This window comes from Bactrocera tryoni, chromosome 1 (genome assembly GCF_016617805.1).
Source record: "Bactrocera tryoni isolate S06 chromosome 1, CSIRO_BtryS06_freeze2, whole genome shotgun sequence".
In the NCBI taxonomy this organism is placed as follows: Eukaryota; Metazoa; Arthropoda; class Insecta; order Diptera; family Tephritidae; genus Bactrocera; species Bactrocera tryoni.
In genome coordinates, this window is record NC_052499.1 from 11,615,576 (window position 1) to 11,639,964 (window position 24,389).

At 38.0% G+C, this 24,389-nt stretch overlaps 1 protein-coding gene across 3 annotated transcripts in view; it reads right to left on the reverse strand.

The window, feature by feature from the left end:
• The window catches only part of LOC120782445 (transcription factor E2f1), an 89,799-nt gene that overhangs the window by 50,966 nt on the left and 14,444 nt on the right, over positions 1–24,389 (reverse strand). For all 3 annotated transcript variants that reach the window (XM_040114743.1, XM_040114751.1, XM_040114759.1), the window contains exon 3: positions 14,475–14,497. The gene's annotated coding sequence lies outside the window, so the exon portion shown is untranslated. The remainder of the gene's footprint in view (positions 1–14,474; positions 14,498–24,389) is intronic.

The window sequence follows — 24,389 nt, forward strand, 5'->3', positions numbered from 1 at the left end:
GATCTTCCTTTCACAGGTCTTTTGTAAGATTTTGCGCATGGTAAAAATCTGGGTGATAGTAGATTTTCCAGGTCTAAAGCCACACTGATAAGGTCCAATCAGTTTGTTGACGGTGGACTTTAGTCTTTCACACACTACGTTCGATAAGACCTTATAAGCGAGGCTTATATTAAGGAGACTTATTCCACGGTAATTGGTGCAGATTGTGGGATCCCCTTTTTGTGAATTGGGCAGAGCACACTTAGGTTTCAATCATCGGGCTTTCATCCGACCATATCTTGCAAAGAAACTGTTTAATGCACCATAGTCAGTTTTTCGCCGCCGAATTTGAATAGCTTTGACGATAATCCATTGGCAACTGCTGCTTTCTTCTTCTTGTTCTTCATGCGGGTAATTACTATTCGAACTTCTTCATTGAACATCCGCTCCATCGTCATAGATTGGGGCATCGCGTTCGCCATCTCCTGGTGTTATGCTTTAACTGCCATTCAGCAGGCTGGAGAAATGTTTTCTCCATAACTTTCGTATGCTTTGAACATCAGCCACTAGATCAGCACTTTCGTGATTTTGATATTTCCATGTCAAACAAACTGTGATTCCAATTCTCTTCACGCAGTTGAAATTGGCTTTCTTAATTTGGTTCCTAGCCATTGTTTATTTTGTAATTTGTTTATTTCTTATCTCCAACAAAGCAAGAATGCCGATATCAGCTCTTCATTGTTTATTGATACGTACTTCAGGTGCTGCTTTCGCCACGCTACATTCATCGGCCTTCCAAGAAATTTGCGGAAACAACAACAAATATTTTTCAAATAAATGCAGCCATACATCATGGCGAAGGACTGCAGAGGTGTGGACAGAGCATTCATTAATGTGCTAAACATGCAGCATACCATAATATAAGCGCTTCAGTTTGTGGCTCTTAGGTAGTTTATGAAACTAGCATTACTTGTTTATGGCTTCTTAATTTTACATGATTATGAAACTTATAAATGCAAGTTATTACAGCTTCCAATTGAAAGGCAACATTAAAATTTATAAGCGAGCAAACTTAATACAAGCAATATGAACTTTTCAGTCTGTCTGTCACTTATACATCCGTGGCTATAGCTTAAGAATGTCCAACTTTAAGTAGAAGTGACTGAAATCACGCTAAAATTTTTGTTTTGTACCAATAGTTTATACCTTCGAAAATAACATACTAAAATTTTGAATGAATATCTCAAATATTTTTGGAGTTGTAGCCTTCTAAAGTGCAGCTGCACAGTTCAATCAGCTTCATTAGCTTATGCTTAATAGTTTTCAAATTTCCTTGAGTATTTACTACGAGACAAATGATGTGCTCATTATCAAATTTTTATTATTACTTACAATAATTCTGAAATTTTAACTTATAGATTATTAAGATCATATATGATCCACAAAAAATTACGTTTTCACAAAAGAGAGGCATAATATGAAGGGGTTACGTGGGTTTCGTCCAGCAAAGTAATCCCCACTAGATGCAATACACTTATGCCAACGATTTTATCTCGAAACACTTTTCTCAAGCACTTTTTGGGATGGACTTCAGCTCCTTTAGCGAATTTTGTTAGGCCAAATAAAACTCCTCATTGTCCGCCTGTCCCTTCGAAACAAATATCGAAAAAAACAAAGAGCATCAACTTGATTTTTGAGCGGCTGTGGCGTGTTTTTTTAGTATCGGCTCGTTTTTTTCCTTCCATTCCGATGATTGTTGACTGGTTTGCATGAGAAACTCATAAACCCATGTTTTATCGGTGGTTATAATGTTCTACATGAATGTGCAATCGAAATTCACAAGTCCAAACAGAGCTGTTTACGGTACTCTTTTTGAAAAAATTCAGCTTTATCGCTTTTCATACCCAAAATATCCACCAAAATCATGCGAATGGACTCGTGAGAAATTTTGATAGCTCTCTTGCCATCTCTCTAATATTTGTCTGCCGGTTTTGAAGCCAAAATATCTTTCACTTTTTTTAATATTCATCAGTTGAAGAGGTCGAAAGTCATACAGAACGAGGCATGTCTTCAACGATCTCTCGACCGTCGACCGACCGAGCAATTTTCCAAAGCTGTATCTCCAAAACTAATACCCAGATCAGCTTGAGCATTTGGGACAATATGCTAGAGATATTATAGAATTATATAAGACAATAATGTATAAGACAATAACATAATTTTATAATATCTCTAGCATATTGTAAAACATCGATTTTTTGAAGCTGTGAATCTGAGTGCCTTAAAAAAGCACAAAATACCACGTATAGATCTCCGATCGCAATTGTAAGCGTTAACGTCGTAAATTTTTGAAGCATGAACTGAAACAAACAGTTGTCTCATTTAATATATCTACAAAAAACTAAAGCTTTGTTGAAACGACACGAGAATTCAAATAAATGCCCAGCCGCACCACAATACCGCATCATGTTTAACCTATTGAATATAGGGTTGAAAACAAAATGTAAGCTTTTGTAATGAAATTTACATAAAACGTGCCACCAACACACCTTAACCTAATCCGACATTCATATGAGAAATGAAAGAAAAACATTCATAAGCAACGAACCAAAATACACGGAAATGTATGCAGTTTCGAGGCGCAATTAAAACGCCAGGCATTAATAAAATCTTACAATTGTAAAGCAAATGTGAATGCCACACGCTAAACTAAATTCACCGCCGAGTGCTTCGGTAACTAAAGGGTGCAGTCAGCAGTCAGCAGTCAAGGCAGCGCACGATGCCGTGCAGGATGAAAATATTCGTGTACGAGCACTGCTTGCCGTCGCCCGTCTGCATGCCACATAATGAGTGTGGCCACGAAGGATTTCTGTAGCCGTCCTTATTTACAGTCAAAGGTCGCGCAATATGCTTGTACATATTAACAGGCGTGTATTATGTATGAAGAAAACGGTTTATTTTAAAACCAAAGCAGCAGTCTGCTCCATGAACACAATGCACCGGCCTGACGCAGAAAACCGACGACATTTGACAGAGCTCACTTAACGCGAACGAAACGAAAGACGCTAGGATAAAGGCATGGAAAGTGCTGTAGACACGAATGTGCTTGTGGCCGTGCATGCAGCTGTCGTTGTTTGCATATCTCGACATGCTGCTTACTGTTTTCATTTGCTTGCTGGTCATAGTCTTTTTGTGGACTTATCAAATCAAGCCAACTGACTTATTCCGGTAGTTTTTTTCTCGAATTTTTACAAATTATTTGTATCTTTTAAAAAACTTTTCGTAGTAATGTTTGAACATTTTTAAGTAGGAACGGGTGTCATTGTTGTTGTATCACATGTGTTTTTTTATTATTTTGCATTATCACATCATTCGTCATCAAACTGGCAAACGATCTAGCAATTGATTTATTGGTTGTAAATCACACATATATATTGTGACAAAAATACGAGGAAATTGTAAATAATATTTATTTCACATTCAAAGTAATCCCCGCCAGATGTAATATCAGCTCCTTCAGCGAATTGTGTTTTATTTCTTCAATCGACTGAACGGGTTCCATTCTGATGATTAAATGAAGCTAATTTTCAAGGTTAGGCAAGCATGTCCAAGAGATCTGTTTATGGTAATATTTTTGAAAAATATTTTGCTTTATCGTGACGAGCCGAGTAAGAACGCGTTTCATACCCAAAATATCCACCAAAATCATTCGAACGTACTCGCGAGCGATGTCGAGCACTCTTGCCATTTCTCTAACACTTGTCTTACGATTTTCAAGCACCACATTCTTCACTTTTTTATATTTTTATCAGTTGAAGAGGTCGAAGGTCGTCCAGAACGAGGCAGGTTTTCAATGATCTCTCGACCATCTTTGAAGGCTTTGTACCACTCATAGGCTTGAGTTTTTGATAAAACTGAATTATTGTAAGCCTTTTTCAAGATTCGCGAATTCTTTGTTCGAGTGGAGTTCTAGGCATTCATTTCGAGTTACGGAAAGAAAAATTTATTTAACACAATTATTAGCAAAGTGCCTAACCTTGAAAGATAGCTATCTCAAATGCGTTATTGGACCGTTTGAAGTACGAAATCGCCGAAAAACGGTGTGATTTTAAGAAAAAGAAGGTGTTGTTTCGCCAAGAAAATGCGCTGTGTCACAGTGTTCAGTGAAAACAGCGACAAAAACCGACTGATTAGGCTTTGAGCTGCATCCGCATCCACCGCGAGTTCTCCAGATCTGGCTCCCAGCGACTATTTTCTGTTCTCAGATCCCAAAAGACTGCTCGCTGGGAAGAAATTTTCGTAGAATAAAGAAAATAAAGAGGTAATCGCCAAAACTGAGGTCTAATTTGAAGCAAAAGATACAACGTACTACAAAAATGGTATCGAAAAGTTGGTGAGTTGCTATAATCGGTGTATTACCCTGGAAGGGAACTATGTGGAATAAATAAACGAATTTTGTCAAAAACTGTGTTTTACTATGTTAGGCCGGAGACTTTTCAATAAATGCATATCAAAATCGAAACTTAATAAATTTCTAAAGATCAACATTATTGTATAACTTAGGTTATTGACAAGAACTGACTTGACTGGATTCCAACAAGAATTCACATACAAAAACGAAACTAACATTAACTATTTTCTTCTTATCCACACACATACATACACATATGTATGTCTATTTAAACATAATAACCGAAAAGACAACAACGAATTCCTGCAACAAAACTAACGTGACTGTTACCTGATACCGGTTTCTAAATTTCGGATACAAATAATGTCCGTCATGAGGATTACTTGTTTGTGCATTCTCTTGGCAACCCAGCAATCACAGAGCTACTATTACTTCAAGGTAAATAACAACAACAAAAACAAATCACCGAAAGTGAAGAATATCTACTAAGTAAAGTACGTATAGTATGAAGGAAGATGGAGAGCTCAAATAATCGACGCGCAAGAGATGCCAAAGTCGAAGAGCAAAAAGTCTATGGAATATTTACTTTAGCTGCACTTCCAAGAATTGAGTGATCAGTAAGTCTTTAGGCGAGCGGCAAGCCAAAAAGCAAAGATTGGGCAGACAAGGGTCGTGAAAGACAACAGCAATGGCTGAGCAAGAGTCAGCGGAACAGCAAAAGTGAAACCAACTTATTTATAAGGACATATGTACAAGCCAAACTGTTGGAAGTGATAAACTAAAGAAATGATGCGACATACAAATCTACGCATATACATACACACATATACATATACATACACATACACATACATAATGTGTACTTTAATATGTATTTGTATGTAGAAGTGTACTCAAATGCTGTGCTATTTGTGTGGCGACGCTTGAATGGAACCATGAATGGACTTAGCACGACAAGATCATTGAAAAGTCCAACAAAAAACAACAACAATATTGCATATTAGCCCAAGCAGATAATTTGAATATTTTTATTTGTTTGAGAGCAACAAGATTTGTTTGGAGTACAGGATATCTTCAGTCAAATATTTGAATATGTGTGATAACACCGCAAAAGTTTAGAGGGAACACAACAAATATTAAGGAAAATAAGAAATACAAAAACAAAAATCACGCTCAAAATGAACAAACAGGAAGTTTTATTCAGCGCAGGAAATACAAATTTGCTAAATTAAGATTGGAAGACACGGGAAATCACACGCTGATCACTGATTAGGGCGGCAGGTTCCCACAAATGCTTGCAGACCCAAGAAACAGCGCACACCTTCGCTAAAATTTACAATAACACTAGCGGGGACCTACGTAAAAAGGATAACTGCATTACATTCTCTTCAATTTAGATTGCAGCACATTTGTTTTGAGTTTTCACGCGTGTGAAAAGTTCCCCTAATTAATTGTGGGGTTTATCAATGCTGATTACATGCCAAAGCGTAAGAAAAAACGATTTCATTAAATCAAAGTGGAAAATTAGCAGCAGCTGCAAGCGTGCAAATATCCCAAAGACAGATTGTTGCATGAGAAAGAAAACAAAAGCTGTCAAGGAAAACGTTACCTCAGCGGCGCAAAGTAGAGCACCAACATTACACTAACAAAAAATAAGAAAAAAAAATGAAAGCACCTAAGAAGGAAAAAATAACACACCTGGATATGCGCCGGCTGGCTGACTGCTTGTCTGTCGCCGTCTTAACCATATTGCATGGGTGTCGCGCAACAAGAAGCACCCTTAACCGATGCATATAAATATGTACCGTATGCGTTTGCGTTCGACGTATCCTTGCAATTTCACTTCGTATTTCCTGCAAACAGTAGCCAGGCATTACTCCTGCTCGCTGCGCTGTGAGCGGTGTCGAAGTGTGCTCATTGCCAATTGTTGCTTGCTGCTCCTTGGCGCACATGCTCGACAAATGCTCAACATTTTCCCAATTGTTGCAAACCGAAAATTTCGAAGAGACCAATGACATGAAAACGACAGATTGCCACAAGGCAAATCGGTAGCGTTCGCCACAGTGCCAAAAACGAATGTGAAACTCAAGCACTAGGAGAAAATACAAACCAAAAAACAAGTAAGGACGAGCTAAGTTCGAGTGTAACCGAAAATGTTATACTCTCGCAGCTTTCCAAGATTAAAACCGGGAATATATTTTGTTTTAATTTCAACAGTATATCTGACAGGTTGACCGATATTTTCAGTAAGAAAATTCGCTATATGAGCTGCGGTCCACATAATCGGTAACTGGGAGTTTGAATTGGACAATTTTTGGTCATAAGGCGGCACACCTCAAAGACACTATTCGTGCAAAGTTCTGTCTGGATACATTGTTTTGCTCTTGATTCTTATACTGGAAAATGAAAAAATCAGAATTTAGAATTGTGTTGTAGGAATGTCAGGATAATATTACCTTCCATATTTGGTTGAAATCAGTCGAGTAGGTTCTAAGATCGGCAGGAGTAATGCTCGGCTATAATCGCGTAAGCGGTGTCTACGCTAATTAAGAAGGTTCTAAGATATGGGTTTTCATCCAAATGTAGGAGGAGCCACGCCTGAGCAAATTGGGGCGTTGTATCTTAAATGGTTTAGGATGTATGTACAATAAATCTTTTAGAGTGCGGCGCCTGCCCATTTTTTCAAAATTTTTAGACCACAGGTGCCTCTTAGTTATGCGCTTAGTTATGGCACTATAAAGATTTTCTTTTAATAGTATTTTGTGGGCGTGACAGTGATCCGATTACGCCCATCTATGAACTCGTCCTCACTTTTTCCCAAGAAACATTTATACCAAGTTTCATTAAGATATCTTAACTTTTACTGAAGTTATCGCTTGCATAGACAGACGGACCACAGACAGTCACTCGGAATTCAAATCGTCTCGTCATCCTGATCATTTATATACATATAACTCTATATGTAAGTCAATTAGTTTTAGGTTTTACAAACAACCGTTAGGTGAACAAAACTATTATACTCTGTGCAACATGTTGCGAGAGTATAATAACAGAAAATTGAAATGCATGATTCGAAACGAGACGAAAATGCATTGGCTGGTGGCCATAGCCATTGGCATTGCACACAGCAAGGGTGCTAATGTCTGGCACATACCACTTACTACAAACGTATGCATATCCAAGAACAAGCTATGTCCATATTTAAAGACTTAAGTACTTTCACAGTTCTGCAAAAAAAGTAAAGTCAAAGCAATTTTTTTTTTAATTAACGGGCAACAATATTTTCAAAATAAACTGCAATTAAAAAAAATTATTGCATTTTGTCATGATAAGACTTTATAGTTGAGATCTTGTTGCGTACAAAATACAGCTTGAGCAGGAACTGAAGCCGCTCGACCCTCCCAAGCGACATCGCTTCGCTCTACGGGCTCTTAATAAGTTCTAAGAAAATCCGACGATTTCGAGGCAAATTTTAGGCAAATTTTGATCGGCGATGAAGCCCATTTATGAATCAATGGTTATGTAGGTAAGCAAAATTGCCGCATTTGGGACGAAGAGCAATCTCAAGATCCGCCATTTCATCCACAAAAAACAACGGTTTGGTGTGCTTTGTAGCTCGGTGGAATCATCGGCCCAAATTCTTTAAAAATGATGCCGGTGAGAACGTAATCGTCAATGGCTATGATAACCGACTATTTGATGCCTGTAATTGAAGCTTGTGATCTCGGCGACATTTGATTTCAACAAGACGGCGCCACTTCCCACACATCGCATCAATCAATAATAATAATCTTATAGCGGGATTCTGTAACCAGTCTCTAGTCTCTATTTGAGACATTTTGAGGCAAAGTCTCAATTTGAGACTAGTTACTATTCACTAAACAGTCTCTAGCATTAGTCTCAAAATATTGAGACCTGGTAGTTAGCAGGTCACAAAACTAAAAAGAACTCTTGTCTGCCATTTTGAATATACTGAATAGAGATCATCATAGATATTAATCGATTGTCGTTTCTTTATATTTTGTAAGCAACTCAAACACGAAAAGGTTAAAAATAAATCAATTTTACATAAATTTCGTAAATATTATGAAACAAAGTCAACATATATTTTTATTTTCATTGATAATTATGTTTTTTTGACTATGTTATAGAAAATTTAATATTTGTTATCGACATATTTATTTTCATTCAAGTGAAAAAAACATCTCTGAATAATGAAATGTAATAGATTTTGTGACTGTCACTTACAGAATAGCAATATCATCTCAAGTCTCAAAAATTGTCTCTAACTTAAAATCTCAAATTTAGAGACTTGAGACTGTCTCAAGTTACAGAATCGCACGGTTAGATTTCTGTGAGCAGAGAATTTCACGTATTAGGTCGGTCGATTGGCCGCCAAGATCGTGTGATATCACACCGTTAGATTTTTTCCTGTGGGGCTATGTAAAGTCTATGCAAATACCCGATTAGATTTGAAGTTGCTATGTTTTTTCTATAAAAAAAAAGTAGAGAACCTCGAAATGGATCAGACTTTATAAAGTATTCCTTAAAAGTGAATTTCTTGAGTCAATTTTCTTGTATATGAATTTGTGTAGATGTTATCATGATATAATATTTACCTATTTACTTCCAAAAAATTTTTTTTTAACCATATCAATGTAAACCCGCAGTCACGAAATCTCTTATAAGGGACTTCGAACAACATCGAAGGTTTACGGGAAATGTGTTTCCAATATTATATTAAGGGTGGTCCGATACTGCCGATTCCGACAAATGAGCAACTTATTGGGGAGAAACGCGTTCCAAAGTAAACAGAACTTTAAAAAACAAAGCAGAACAAATGGTTTTTTCGGCAAAATCAATTTGTTTTATTCAAAACAGTCGCCTTCTGTTTCAATACAGCTTTTTGCACGGTCCAAAAGCATGTCGAACGAGTGTTTTAGCTCGTTGCCCGGTATGGCCGACAGTATGACGGTGCAAGCCTTTTGGATGGCCTCTACGTCTGCATAACGCTTTCCTTTCATGGGCAAATGCATTTTTCGAAAAGAAAGAAGACGCACGGTGCCATATCAGGTGAATACGGGGAGTGGTTAGTGGTTAAAATAAGATTTTTGGTAAAATAATCGTCCGTCGAATGTTGGACTCTGAGCAATTTTTGGTCGTCAGTCAATTTGTGCGAAACAAACAGTGCACACACCTTTCGTAAGCCAAATGTTCGGTCAAAATGCGATAAATACGATGTTTTGGAGATGTTCAATTCAATTTCCATGAATTTCAATGATGATTTCGGCTCATTTTTGATGAATTCACGCACAGTTTCGATGGAATTTGCGGTGATCACGGATTTTAATTGGCCCACATGTTGTTATGTTGTTCGTCATTTATGTATGTCCTCATGACCACTTTGAAAACGTTGAAACCACTCGTGCACTCTGCAAAGGGATAGGCAATCATCGCCATAAACTTGTTTCATCAATTGAAACGTTTCGGTAAAAGTTTTATCAATTTTAAAACAAAATTGAATGTTGGCTCTTTGTTCGAAGCTCATTTTCGCACCGATAACCCAAACATACTGACACTTAAAACGCAATTACTTCACTTCGAATCGATGAAATGTCATGAAATTCTTACTGGACAAATGATAAAGATAGCAGATTCTAACACATCAGTCGACATATAGATGGCGCCACCAGGGGGCGCTAGATTCAAAAAGTCCTGTTTACATTGGAACGCACCTTGTATACATATATGTTTTTTGGGATCTCCGACGTTGCCTTCTGGCTGTTACAAACTTCATGGCTAACTTAATATAGCCTGCTCAGGGTAAAATAAATAAATAAAATTGGAACTTAAAGGAAAGTTTGTAAGTCATTAATAACCAGGATTTGGAAGCCTCTATATTTGGATCAAGTGATAGCCAAACCCAAGCTTATGAATGCTTTCATTTCTTTTTGTGGTTTTTCACCAAATATATTGAGGGCCTTGATTCTATCGGCATGTGTCAAATACACATACACATGATTGTATTCATACATATGTGTGTGTAAGTGTGTGAACTTTGCTGAACATTTCTTGTTACTGAAAATTTACATTTTTTTTAGTAAATAACTTTGTGCAAGAAAACAAGTTGAATTAAAACAACATGGAAACACTCAAATACTAGTACATACATTAACACGAGCGTGTGCATAAGCCTGTGAAATGTTTTAAAGCTAATAATTGCGAGAAGGCCTACAAATGTATCTGCGCGATAGGAAAGTTCTACACCAATGTAGGCACATACATACATACGTATTGCTAAAAAAGCAGTCATTCAAGCAAACAGACAGATAGACAGTCAGTCAGACAGACAGACAACAATCCATCCAACCCTTGAAAATGCTTTGACGAACTTGAATATGGCAAAAAGGGAATGACCCGTAAGCGATAAATATATGGGTTCACAGTGTAAATATGTTTGTAGGCAACTACACAGCCACAAACATACATACATACATACACACATGGTTGAAACTAGGGAAACACTGAACGACTCTGTGCTACTAGGTGGTACGAGTATTTGTCGAATGAGGGCAGTGAACGTCGAAATTTAAAAAAAAAGGTATCGGTTGTATGTACATATGTGTGTGCATGTATGTTTGCGCATACAGTTATGTAGTGGTGAGTGTATATGTGATTTCTGTCTGTCGGAACACCTCAATCTATATGTACATGCATACATATATGTATGTAGATATGTATGTAGATATGTATGTACATAAGTATATCAGTCGGCGAATGGCGTACAACTATCGGCGAATAAATGGGGTGTGCTGCTTGTAAAAATTGTAACTACAACAACGTACATACATACATACATATGTATGTATGTATATGCACATACTACATATGCTGTAAGTATGAAATGGAATATTCATAAAAGTGGATTTAAGTAGAATACCACGCACTAATTATGAACGCAAACAGTACTTCCCCTATCGAATGTGTAACATTTGGGTTGCGCATGCGCAAACGGCAGATGTGACATTTTCCACACACAACTTATAGCATATGCCGTTCGACGGTTCGACTGTTGCATTGGCATTCAATATTTAGCTATCGGTTGCATAAGGCTACATTGTTGTTGTTTTTTCCTCCTTTACAGGCAATGATGCTGGTGACACCAATTTAAACCGTGGTGAAAATTGTAACGAAAAATATATGTTACATTCATATATACATACATACATATTTACGTGTATTAAAACTCTGCTTAAGCTACAGGCATTTGCAAAAAAGTTGTAAATGTGTAAGTAAGTCGAGCAACCTTTTTCCAAAGCCGAGCGGATTAGGACCAGCACACTAAAAATTGTGCTTTTAATTTAAGTTGACGAAATGAATACCTATTTTGACAGGCGCATTTGCATGTAATTGGAAGCAATATACATTTTTACAGGATCTTCGATGTGCCTCCTGGCTGTTTGCAAACTAAATAACCCCATTCAAGGTAAAGAAATAGTTTCTATGCGCCAATATGGCCCAAATATTGTTTAGAGGAAAATCATCAGACATACATATGAAGGGATTAAGGCACAGGAAAATAGTCAAGGCAACCCATTTGCTGACGTTGTCGTGCAATTAACGGCAAATATGTTTTATTAGAAAAAAGCGATCACAAGATTAGAAAGGGTTGTATACACTGTTATATGAAGGGTATGCTGAGCATTATAAGTCTTCAATTACATGCATGTGAGATTAGAATCAGAGCGTGAAAGCGGAGTAGTCACTTAGTGCCATGAAGAAAATCCTTTACTGGAAAGGTTAACCAAACAAATTAAACCGGTGGACAGGCGAAGCTAATTCATAGGGTTGACAAAAATGCCCGAAGAGTTGCGGAGTCTGTGATTAAAAAAAATATGGATAATGAAATAATTAGAAAATTGAAAAATTAACTACACTTAATAAATTGTACTGTTAAATGTTCCATTAAATATTGTGTGCAGAATCAAATTTCTGGCGCCGAAACGTTCAGAATGTTGGAAAAGACCTTCCGTAATCATTTTTTGTCCCGAGCAAGTGTTTTTGTTTGGTATAAATTATTCAAAGAAGGTCGAGAACGCGTCGACGAACTAGGCCCATGATGGCCATCAAGATCAACCCGTCAATAAAATAAAGCAATTGGTGCTTGAGAATCGATTATTAGTAGTCAAAGATCTTTTTGGCATCGTTCGAATACCGGAAGGATCAGTGAAAATCATTTTGCCAGATCTTTTGGACCTTAGAAAAGTGAAAGCAAGATAGGTTTCAACGTCAATAAATTTTTTCGAAAAACAGCAGCGCATTAACGTCTGTGAAACAATGCGGTCCGACTACCACGATGTCATGAAACGTATTATTACTGTAGATGAGTCTTGGATCTATGCTTACGACCCGGAAACAAACGAATATCGTGGCAAAACTGAGCCGAAGCCGAAAAGCCTAAAAGGTTATGTTGACAGTTTTTTCGTTTAACGAGGTGTGGTGCACTTCGAATGCCTACCGACCGAGGCCAAACTGTCAACAAGGAACACTCTTTTTAGTGTTATGCGTCGCTTGCGCGAATCTGTTCTTAAAAAGAGGTCGGAATTATGGGCGAAAAACTCTTCGTTTTTGCACAACGATAATGTCAATTAAAGACATTAAACGTCAATCACTACGACGGAAATTGACTTTAACAACTCTTTCGAGAATTGAAAAAAAGTGTATTATTGCCAAGGGGCATATCGAGGAGGACGACATAGATTTTGAAGAATAATTTAAGAATTTTAAAATTATGAACAAAGTCTTGTTATTTTTTGTTCATAGTAGTATATCAATGATAAGGATGATGAGAGAAGTTGAATCCGTATGGCAGCCTGTCCAACCGTCCCTGCAATTTTCAACTTAAATTAAAAAATAAGATTAGTACTTATAAACCGGCATAACTAAACTATAAATTAAGATACAAAACTGCTGCTTGGTACAACGTCGAGGGAGCAACTGAAACATTAAATTTGAGATCCGGGATGGTACAAGTGGACTTCATAGGAGCCGTTGTAAACATTAGACTATGGGCGCGGCACAAATAGTGCTTTTGAAGTATGTTGTCTCAAAAAAAAAATCGAAATCGGACCATAAGTTTTTTCTGATCTTCACATGCTTATTGGAAAAAACATTAAAAGAAATTGTTAATTAAGTTAGCTATATAAATTATTGGGAAGCGAAATTTCTATAAATTGAAGTTAATCTTCAATCTTTTAAGCCAAAGGAAATAGATTGATACACATATAAAAACCGAGCGCATTTATTCAGTTGAAGTTAATTACGATTGCCGATCAAAATACCGATTACAACCCTTTTTTTACACATTTTGACTGGTTTGCAAATACAACACTGGTTTCTTTATACAATTTCAGCATTGAAGGTACAAAAGAGTTGTTTGTATGTCATGTGTCAAGTTGAAATGTCAAATGCATAAAAACAAGCTACACATTTTCCCATTTTTATTCGGGATTTTCACATGACCATATGCCAAATGACGTGTTTTCACAATACGACTTCGCCTTCGAAAGGCCATAAAACCACATAAATGGAGGAAGTTTAAAAGCTATTAAAAAGTCGTAAAGTTGCCGATTGGACAATTGAAAGTTATAAGGAGGAAAAAAATGAAAGCTTATTAACAACTTCACAGAGGTTAATGCTATGGAAATATTTACAACATTAAAATAACGCTGAAAAAGTTCCCTACCTTTACTGTGAGGCTTCATTAAAAAAAGGAAAGCAAATATTTCTCAAATTTACTGAAATATTTTTTTAAATCGAAGAAATTAGAATTTGCTAACTTTGTGTAATTTTCGGTGCTTTTATTTGTAAATTTTAATTAGCCGTGATATAAGTATTTCAGTAAATTTGAAATAATAATCAGATAAACAAAGTGAGTACTCATTAACCATGGATTTTACTTTTCAGCAGTGTTAGTTAGTTACACACTTATTGTGGAAGAAGTGCCATATGTAAAATTACTAAGTTGCATAAATATGTTTATGTTTTCAAAATAAACTCAATATAAAAATATGTATGTACTTACAAAAAATGTAACAGTTCAAGGTGCTGAAAAGAGCGAAAGAAGAAAAATTAGTAAAACTATATATCTATGTATCCACTTATATAAGTATATATGCATGTATGTTGAATCACTTATTATAAAGGATGATCCATTTCGACTTTCAATACTTTTTTAAAAGAAAACAAGTAAGGAAGGGCCAAGTTCGAGTGCCACCGAACATTTTATACTCTCGCATGATAAAGTGATAATCGAGATTCTATTATCCGTCATTTACATATTTTTTTATTTTGCTGTAAAATTAATTAGATTAGTAGTTCCTGAGATATGGTTTTTGGTTCATAAGTGGGCGAGGTTACGCCCATTTTCAATTTAAAAAAAAGCCTGGGTGCAGCTTCCTTCTGCCACTTCTTCCGTAAAATTTAGTGTTTCTGACGTTTTTTGTTAGTCGGTTAACGCACTTTTAGTGATTTTCAACATAACCTTTGTATTGGGAGGTGGGCGTGGTTATTATCCGATTTCTTCCATTTTTGAACTGTATATGGAAATGCCTGAAGGAAACGACTCTATAGAGTTTGGTTGACATAGCTATAGTAGTTTCCGAGATATGTACAAAAACTTAGTAGGGGCGGGGTCACGCCCACTTTCTAAAAATTACGGCAAATATGACCCTCCTAATGCGATCCACGCCACTTTTCCAAAAAAATTATGTCCAAATATGCCCCTCCCTAATGCGATCCTTTGTGCCAAATTTCACTTTAATATCTTTATTTATGGCTTAGTTATGACACTTTATAGGTTTTCGGTTTCCGCCATTTTGTGGGCGTGGCAGTGGGCCGATTTTGCCCATCTTCGAACTAAACCTTCTTATAGAGCCAAGAAATACGTGTGCCAAGTTTCATCATGATATCTCAATTTTTACTCAAGTTACAGCTTGCACGGACGGACGGACGGACGGACAGACAGACATCCGGATTTCAACTCTACTCGTCACCCTGATCACTTTGGCATATATAACCCTATATCTGACTCTTTTAGTTTTAGGACTTACAAACAACCGTTATGTGAACAAAACTATAATACTCTGCTTAGCAACTTTGTTGCGAGAGTATAAACACGGAAACTTCGAATTTAATGGGGAATGTTTATTATCATTCGAAAGAACAATCTTTGCCATTTATTTTTCTCAGATGGTCCCTCCGTTAAGTCCAATTTTCGATGATTCGTTGGAGCATTTCGACTGGTAACTGGCGAATAACATGCGTGATGTTTTGCGCCAAGGCCTAATCCAAGCGGGATTGTCCGCATAGACTTCAGACTTTACATAAATCCACAGGAAAAAGTCTAACCGTGTGATTTCACACGTTCTTGGTTATCAAATTATCTGCTCACCGAAGTGTTCTCTCAATAAATCTTTAGATTGATGCGTTGGGTGGGAAGAGGCGGCGTCTTGTTGAAACCAAATGTCGTCGACATCACGAGCTTCAATTTCAGGCATCAAATAGTCGGCTATCATGGCGAATCACGGTCGCTATTGACGGTTACGTTCACGTCGGCATCATTTTTGAAGAAAACGAGCTAGAACGTATATTTCATTAACGTATTTTTTAATATGTATTTCTTAGTGAAAATTTCATATACTATATACAACATACTGCTATCGACTATATGATCATTTTTGAAAACTAATTAAGGTTCTACTCAAAACGTGATAACAACATCATTCATACGCCACACATATAATAATGAAAATTTTCAGCCCATTCATAAAGTTACAGATGATTCTCTCTAATCCAAATACGATGATTTTCTCGCAAATAGTTTCCATAATTTTAAGTTATAATAACTAACCGTAACGCTTTGAGATTCACAAATTCACGATTAGATTACGTAGACCAGGTGAGGCCAATGCGAGGATAATCCACAGAATATATACCAAAAAGCAGAGAAAATTCTAGGCACCGCATCCGAGCTTCAGGCTTTAGAAAGCTCTTGGTTAAAGCTTTCCCACAGGGTATGTAGGAACGTGCATAAACATTGAGTTGTGCTTGTATTTGTGGTTAACTTGTCGAATTGAAAAACTTCTTTTGCGGTTAGCATATTGAATTCATTAGTAAGGCAAGTGAGGGAACAAGTCCCTATTTTTCCACAGTACTTTACAAACCACAAATTCTTTATTTTGAATATTCTGAATATTCTGCTGAACCTCGTATCGTACATATTCTTGCGAATTTAATATTTTAAAGTTGCATACAGTTCTAAAAAAAATATTTATTATCAGCAACAGCATATATTTCATTTGCAAGCATTGTAAATTTTTTTGCAATATTCATAAACAACAAAAAGTAGAGTATGGTACGGACATAGCCAGACTAAGTCTTATGAAGATCATTATGTCTAATCAAGCTTTGGGTAGAGCGCGTAAGATATGACCAATGAGGTCAAATATGTGGATCTCTCTTCGGATCTTATGGACTCCAATTTACGGTGAAAGTAGCATGTGGATCTGACCATGGTAAAAGTCGCAAAGGCACCCATGTTGCGCAGTCACCAGGCTGGTAAATCATGGGGCTGCAAGTCAAGGATTATCTGATGGATGGACACCGAGATCGTGAGACAAATTGTTACATAAGAAACTGCTAAGACTGCGTCTATGCAGCGGGTGCAATACGTACGTATTCGACGACAGTACTAGAGGACATGTTTGAACACACACCTCCGCTACACCTAGTAATCAATCAAGCAGCTAAACATACAATGCTTCAAATAAGTGCAAAAGTGTATGACAGAAGGAAGATAATGTCGGCTCAGCAAATTAAGGCCATGTACGACGAAGCACCACTGGCTGTTCTCCTGAGGGCTAGCATTAACAAAAGGAAGTTTAAAGTTACCCTATGCAATGAGGCCGAACGGATTAATTAAACGCTTGAACCACTGCTAAGCGGTAGCACTGGTAAGGGCTACACTGACCGCTCGTACCAAACATTCCATACCCATGGGACGTTTTCCGGTCATTTTCCAAGCAGAAGACTTTGCTAAAAGTAGATTTGTAGAAATAAGCCTCTAACGCAACTAACGCAATCTGAGTCTACGAGATTAAATCGCCATTGGTCCATAAATTATCAGTTCCAACCAAGTTCACCTCATCTGCGCGAAGCCGGAAATGAACTTGACGAGATTGACCACAGCTTTTACATTGGGCAGTGTAGGCTCAAAAAGCACCTATTTAACATGGATATGGCCTCTTGTGCAAATTGCCAGTTTTGTGACATGGAACTGGAAACTACCGAACTCCTGATTTCAGACTACACTGTTGTCTATAGACGAGGTATAAAGGCTCTTGGACCTATGTATGAGAATATGTGCCACATCTCCTCAATAGCACCCAGCAGGATACTGGAACTTATCAATGTGTGTGTGATTTATTACGATAAGAGGGACGAGCACAGTAAACCTTAGGTCGCGGTGCGTGCCTCAATTTATTCATTTCACCAGCATTAACACCAACAACAACATCAGCATAACTCTACAACATCTGATGAGATGGCGTTGCTGAGTTTTCGAGAGTAAGATTCTGCGGAAGGTTTATGGTCCTTTGCGAATTGGCAACGTCGAATACCGAGATCTATGTAACGATGAGCTGTACGAGATACTTTCGACATTGACATAGTTCAGCGAATTAAGAGATAACGGCTGCGCTGGCTCTGAGAGTATTCGACGCAGTACATGCCGGGGGAAGCAGAGGCATGTCCGTTGGACAGACCAGGTCGAGGAGGACGTGGTTACACTTAGAATCTCCAATTGGCGCCAAACAGTGCACTGCAGTGGAAAGGAAGAACGACTGGCGGTTACTACGCCAATAAAGAAGAAGAAGAATTGTCAACTCTGCCCCGGTTCATCATCGAAACGGCCTTTAAAAAAGGAATTAGTTGTCATTTATTTATTGTGGTGAGAAGCTGATTGCAAATCACCAACCGATAGGCAAAAACTATAACTAACCAACAAATTCCAGCACCTTCACGGCGTCTTTAGTTGCCGGCAACAGCACTGCTTTTCGGACAGTTATAACGCAAAACAAACCACAATGTGCATGGATGTTGCATATCTGTCTGGTGTATGTACATATGTATGTATAATCAATGCCCAGCCATGCTGCATGAAATGCTGTTGGGAACAACAACAATGACCTAGACCAGCACCAACTATCCTACATGCGCTGTGCATGCGATAATAAAAACAACATTAACAGTTCAAAACTGACTGCAACGGCGTTAGTGCCGACTTCCGTTGGAGTTGCAGGCAAGCGGCATGCAGACAATTGAGGCGAGCGTGGCACCAGCCGACAAGGTAATGAAAGCAAAACGACGTAACTCCATTGCTAGATCAGCAGGCAGAAGAACACGCCGTGCAGACGATTCAGGGAACGCATGGACAGACATAGAAATAGAGAGCAATGCAGACGGCGCACTGACAGTCTGGCTGTCAAGCAGTCATCCAGGCAAATGCTTCGTGGGGGTAATAATATAGCAAAAGCTTAGGCAATAACCGAGCAATGTGCAACCCAACGTTGAGGGACAACATTGTTGCGCTCGTTGTTTATGTGGCAGATGACGGTGCTGCTGATGACGATGGTTTTTGCTGCTGTTGCTGCTGCTGTTGTTGTCATTGCAATGCAACAATTTAGAACTGGCTTTGGTGAAATGTTTATTACCGATATTGTTGTTGTTGTTGTTGGTGTTGTTGCGGCACGAATAGTTGCTTACTGTGTTATTGGAATCTTTGCTTCTTTGCTCAACGGATGTATGTAGTTGCTGTAGCCATTGTCGGCATCGATTGTTGCACCCATAAAATTATTAAAAGCTGCGAATATTAAAGGCAAAGAATAACAAATGTCATGCATATAAACGCAAATAAAATAAAAAGTCAACATAAATGCAAACAATAAAAAAATCACAAAAAGGAGCAAATTCAACCTGTCTCCGCAGCACTTTGACGGGAATTTCTTCTGATGCAAATAAATTAATATGTAATTGTGTAGGTAGGCGCTTGTATGGTTGGCGAATGTACGGAAAATGGCAATTGCTACATGTGGCAGCGAATCCCTGAAAAGCAAATACAAGTAAACAACAACAAAGATTGGAGAACCAATGGCGGTGTATCAGCAGCGTTGGAGCAATAATTGTGTTGAGCGTAAAAGCAGAGTGGCGCAGCGCTACGCACAAACAGCACGGACCATTGGGTGCGCAGAAGCAGCGAGAGAGTGGCAGAGAGGTGGCAAAATAAAAACTATGAATGGAATTTGTATTTTTTTTTACCTCTACCCACTATGTGTTGTTGACTTAAAGCGTCTTTTTATTTTGTTAGGAAGCTGTCGAACAACTTTAATAAGCGCCAGAAGACGTTGCATGTTGCCATTTCGTAAGAAATTGTATTCGAGCGGCCGAATGTTATTAAAGTAGCGTAGGTTTCTTGGCAAAAATCCATTACGAAATCATTCACTCCTTAAACATTAAAGGATGTGTTTCACGCGCTTCGCTCAACTTATGGTCAGCACAATCGGCCTACTGAGCGTACTATTCGCAACACCATCACTCATCTTGGGACTTCATTAATGGATAATATTCTACCAACTAGACCACGCTCAGCACGTAGTGAAGAAAATGTAACAGCCGTAGCTGAGGAGTGCACACGAAGACCGTGGAGAGTCCATTCGGTGACGTTCGCAGCAACTCGGATTGACGTATGGAACGACTTGGCGCATTTTACGTCAAGTTTTTATATTGAAAGCGTACACAATACAGTTTGTGGAAGAACTGAAGCTCCTTCACCTTCCCAAGCGACATAGCTTCGCTCTATGGGCTCTTGAAAAGTTCCAAGAAGATCCGAGGTTTTCGAGCCAAATTTTGTTCAGCAATGAGGCCAATTTTCGGGTCAATGGGTATATAAACAAGAAAAATTGCCAGATTTGGGACGAAGAGCAACCTGAAGGGATTCGAGAGCTACCATTTTATCCAGAAAAAACAACGGCTTGAAGTGGTTTCTGAGTCGGTGGAATCATCGGTTCATATTTCTTCAAAATTGAGATTGATGAGAACGTAACCGTCAATGGCGAACGTTATCGCGCCATAATAACCGACTATTTGATGCCTGAAATTAAAGCTCTCGATCTCGGCTATCATGTGATATCACACCGTTAGACATTTTCCTGTATGGATATGTAGTCTATAGTCTATGCGGATAGGCCCGCTTCGATTCAGGCCTTGGCGCAAAACAGCACGCGTGGCATTCGCCATTTTCTCGAAACATCGTTTTCAAAATCGGTGGTCACGACTTCTCAGAAACTAGTGAAGCGATATTATTGAAATTCTCGTGATTAAACGAAGGTTTTTTTTCGATTACAACTAATTTTTCTAAGGCAATTCGTAGTAAAACCTAAAATCATATGTTCTGTTTGCAGCTTTGCCAAAAATTCTTTTTTTCCAAATCCTCCGATTAATCACGACCTATACTCAACTAGTAAACGATGAAATTTGGTGTTTTGATTTTTTGATTAATCATTCGTCTGTTATGCTGACCCTTCTCAAAATATTACTCAAATGTCGCTCAAAATTTGTAATGAATTAATTGCTTTATTACTCGTACATGAAAACCTTAAATGACTTCATCAAATCAAATATACCACAACAAAACTGATATATCGTTTTAACGTCCGATATATTTTATTATTGTATAAATTAATAGTTTTCCAAAGGCTGGAATATTTACGAAAATCTTTTGAAAATATAACTTTATTTACAAAACATCTGGCAACCTCAAACCGTCGTTGCAGAAACTCTCTCTCATCTGTTGCTCATTGTCACACACAGCGCCGGTGTATGTATGTATGTTAAAATGCACCGGCAGTTTTGTCTGTTAATTACAAGAGAATTACCAACAACAATATGTTAGTTCAAAGCACACAATTGCACATCAAATTGTGTTGTTTGTGTTCAATTCGCATCGGGGCGAAGATGCACCCATTGTTGTTGTGGCTGCAATGCGATGCCCGCAATGGCGGTTGCGTTACAAGTGCATGCGGTAAATGGGCGAAACTGGATTATGATTAAGAAAAAGTTATATCCATAACTTCAAGCTGTGGAAATTTGCATATTTGTTGTAATATTAAATGCGCCGATGCAGTATTTTATGTTTATTTCAAAATTGTGTAATGTAAATATCTGTGTTCGTTCGTTGTGTGAAGCACACAAGACCAAGAATGCGTGTGCTATTAAGGCGTAAGTTGTAGTGGCTCTTCGGCGTACTTTGCGGTGTTCGGCTAACGTCCTCCTTCATCCATGCGCTGTCGTTGCGTTTCTCGTTTACTTTCTCAGCGCACTTTTTCTACTCGCATTGCAATATACGATTGCTGCAATTTTTGTTGTTTCGCAGTAGACGGCTGCTGCAATTGTTGCTGTGCATAAGCTTCGGACGCGTCTGTGGGATTCTTTCTTCTCGTGTGCCGTCGCCCTCGCCGCTTTGTTGCAGTGTTCGTATACATATATGCATTTTTTCCTGTATATGTAGGTATGTATGGGCTCCAAGCTCTTACGAATGTGGTTCTTCGCGAGTGTTTGTACCTTAACTGTGACTTTATGCGTTTTTTTTGTGCTGGAAGTAAATATTCTGCCGCGCTTTATAGCGGCTCCCGGCACTTCTATGGAGTATAAAATTTTCATTTCGTTCATTTTGTCGTTCACTTTGCATCTAGATGCATCTGTCTAAGGATTTTTCCATTTTTAATGAAAATCTTTGAACACCTATACTATAGGACACGATACAATTGTGCACAAACTTATAAAAGTATCTTTATTTTCATTTTAATCGGTCATTTTAAATGGCCCCTATATGTTAAAGTTGTTTAATATGATTAATTTGTATGTGGCGATGCCTTCGATAATAATCTATGCAAAATTTCATGAAGATACCTTGTCAATTTAAAATGTTTTCTTTCCAAGGACTTGAATTTCATCGGTTAGTTTGTATGGAAGCGATATGCTAAAGTTGAATAGCTTTTTAGGAAAAAAGACGAATAAATTCCAGTCACGAGACTCTATTTTCAGCCTCTATTTGTAGCAATTGGCGCTGTATGCCGTCAATCGTATTGGGTTTATCTGCGTAAGCATATAACCCTAAAAAAACCATAGTCCAGAGGTGTTAAATCCCACGTTCTTATAGGCCACGTTATAAGCCCACGACGCGAGATAATGTTCCTTTCAACAAATTTATTATTTCTTTCAATAAATTTATTCTTTCGTTGGCTGTATGGATAAAGTCTGGTTTGAACCGAAGGACCTTCACATCAACACCTTCAAATTCAGGTCGAAAGAACACATTAATCATGGCTCTATAGCATATCCCATTGACTGTAACATTTTAGCGGTTTCAGATTTGAAAATTTTCTCTGCTCTTGACCACTTTAATCAGTGACTTTTTAAGGATGTAACGGCGTCTCAACAATGACTTTTGTATATTTACATACTCTTTCAAACCAAAAGAGAGCTTCTTCGCTAAACAAAAATTTAAAAAATGATCTGCAAACGTTGTTCCAGAGTAAGTCTGTTCATTATGAAATGCCAAAGCAAAACGAGTACAAATCAAGTAGAGGTTTTTCAACAAAGACGCTACAAATGTAGACCGTTAGGGACATCAAACGGCACCATATTTTTTCCGCTCTTTTGACATTTCTCTTCAGTAGGGTTTGCCATTACATCGTAGAAAGATATATGATCCAACGAGTCGAAATTATTAAAATTTACTACTGAAATTCGGAGTCAGTGGCCTCAACTTTAAGAGCGCTACGTCCAATTAATGGTCGTCATAATCGTTCTGTCGAATCAACAATTGAGCGTGTATTGGAAAAATTTGAATCCACAGGCACAGTACAAAATGTTCCCTTGCCAGTGAGACAAAGAAATACCCGTAGTGTAGAGAATATTGCTGCCGCAAGCAAGACTCTAATCATCTGGTCATCTCTGTGACGTCGTTGTGGGGAATCAAAAAATTACGGTTTGGTGCGGTTTATGGGCCGGCGGCGTCCGTACTTCTTCCGTGATGATCAAGATAATTTTTTATGCACCTTACTGTGAATGTGAATCGCTACCGCTCACTGATAGCCAAATAATTTTGGCCCGAATTGGATGATATAGGCTTGGACAATGTTTGATTTCAACAGGACGGCGCCACTAGCCACACAGCGAATGTCACAATCGATTTATTGAAAACCAGGTTTGGTGAACGTGTTATCTCACGGAATGGCCCAGTCAATTGGCCGCCTCGTTCGTGCGGTTTGACGTCATTAGACTATTTCCTGTGGGGCTACGTCAAGTCTATGGTCTATGCCAACAAGCCAGCGACGATTGATGAACTTCGTACGAATATCCGTCGAAAATTGGGTTCAGCGTCTGGACTTCTGCAAGCGCGACCGCGGAAAATTTAAATCTTGCGTTAATATTGGTATATCCTGTATTAGTAAATTCTGTTTTTCATTATGAAAGCGCGACCACGGAAACCAGACAGATATATCGAACTGTATTAAAAGAATAACCAATCAATGGTTGCCATCTCTAGGGTTATATTGATTTGAAAATGTCACCCAGTCTCTCCAGTTCTGAATAAATGTCACCGAATGTTTTATTCGTCGCATCGGGTCATGCTATACCTTTTTGGAAAGCTCATTTCACGTGCTAACACGTGTTTGATTGATTGTCGTTTCTTTTGAGTCGTTCGCGAGTTATAGCGTCACAAACATGGAGCAAAATAAAGAGAAAATACGGCATATTTTACAGTACTACTACGATAAAGGCAAAAATTAATCTCAAGCAGCCAATAAAATTTGTGCAGCTTATGGACCCGATACAGTTTCCATTTCCATCGCACAACAATGGTTTCAACGTTTTCGTC